The 1,763-nt window shown below is 31.0% G+C and overlaps 1 non-coding gene across 1 annotated transcript; it reads right to left on the reverse strand.

The window, feature by feature from the left end:
• Positions 1–1,213: 1,213 nt before the first annotated feature.
• On the reverse strand, positions 1,214–1,320 carry LOC133807616 (small nucleolar RNA R71). Its single transcript, XR_009879518.1, has one exon. It is a non-coding gene; the product is annotated as a small nucleolar RNA R71 (small nucleolar RNA).
• Between the last annotated feature and the right edge of the window lie 443 nt (positions 1,321–1,763).

Consider the following 1,763-nt stretch of genomic DNA (forward strand, 5'->3'; position numbering starts at 1 on the left):
CATAAAAAAACTTATTTATATTTATTGTATTTTTTTTAGTTGACGACACTTGTGCCTCCTAATTTTTCTATCTTTTTTAATTTTTATAGTTGACGGCACTTGTGCCTCCTAATTTTGTTATAATTTTATTTCTTTTATATCTTTGTTAGTTGACGACACTTGTGCCTCCTAACCTTTGTTATAATTTTCTTTATTGATCTTGTTGTAATTTTTATTTTATTTAATTTCCGCAAGTTACTAGTTGATGGCAATTTTGCCTCCTAGCTAGTTGATGTCAATTTTGCCTCCTAATTTTTACCTTGATTTTGTTATGGTTTATGGCATGCTATGCCTCCCTACTCTTGCCTAAATTTTAGTCTTATTTAATTTTTGCCTTATTTTTCTTTGCCTGTTATAATATTTTAGTGTAATATTGTGAAAAATACTTGAAAAAAACAAGAAACCTAAATCTTGTCCTTTCACCATAAGCAATTTTTGCTTAAAGGAAATTTGAACAAAATTCCCAATCTGCCTCTATTAATTAACCTCGGGGAGTTGTTAGTAGTGCGCGAGTAAGTGGAATCAAATAGGCCTTGGGACAAATAAACCGAAAGAATTATATTGTTGTGAAACCTCTAAAAATTATAAGTATGCTCTGTGGTTGCGGTTTTCACTGATCTTCCACATCAGAAAGTTGTTTGTTTGAGATTATATTTGTTGTTTTGTTTATTAAAATTGTATGCATCATTGATAACGTAACTCTAAAAATTTATTAGTAAAAAGACGTTTATCTTTGTTTGAAATTGAAAGTGTTAGTAAAAATTTGAGCATCATGGAACCAATTGCTAATCCTGTTGATGAAAATGTTGTGCCTGAAAAAACTTTGCTTGAATATTTTGCACCTATTTCATCTAATGCTCTTTCATGCATTGTTTTACCTACAACTTCTGCTACTCATTTTGAGCTTAAACCAGCAATTATTCAATTGTTGCCATCCTTTTATGGGTTAGATAGAGAAGATCCTTACATGTATGTAAAAGATTTCTTAGAAATTTGCTCAACATTTAAATTTCAAAAAATTTCTAATGAGTCAGTCAAACTAAGATTATTCCCTTTTTCCTTAAAAGACAAATCAAAAGCTTGGTTAAATTCCCTTCCAACAAGGTCTATAACTACATGGGATCAACTTTATAATAAATTCTTGCTGAAATTTTTTCCTATGTCTAAAACTAATAGTCTAAGGAGAGAAATCTCCGAGTTTTTTCAAAAAGATAATGAAGAGTTTTTTGAATGTTGGGAAAGATTTAAAGATTTATTATTAAAATGTCCTCATCATGGTTTTGAAAAATGGAGACTTGTAAAATAGTTTTATGATGGTTTGACTCCCTCTAATCGTCAAATGATCCAATCTATGCATATCGGAAATTTTTTAAAATTTCAAGGACAAGAGGCGTGGGACGCCCTTGAAGATTTATCTGTCAATTCACAACAATGAAATTATTTTGATCCTAGGTCTAGGTCAACTAATTCACCAAAAAGAGGAGGAAGGTATGAAGTAAAAGAAGAATTAGACTTAAGAATATCCTTAGACAAATTAGCGAGAAAAATATAAGCTTTAGCCATAAGCCAAACTATAAACTCTCCAATACAACCAGGAAAAGATGTTTGTTCTATATGTTCTAGTCCTTGCTATAATGCCCAATCATGTCCTTCCTACCAAGAAGCCTTTTCTGAGGAGGCCAATGCACTTCATGCTTATGGGAAACCAAATGATAGCCCATTTT

Source organism: Humulus lupulus, chromosome X (assembly GCF_963169125.1).
Source record: "Humulus lupulus chromosome X, drHumLupu1.1, whole genome shotgun sequence".
NCBI lineage: Eukaryota > Viridiplantae > Streptophyta > Magnoliopsida > Rosales > Cannabaceae > Humulus > Humulus lupulus.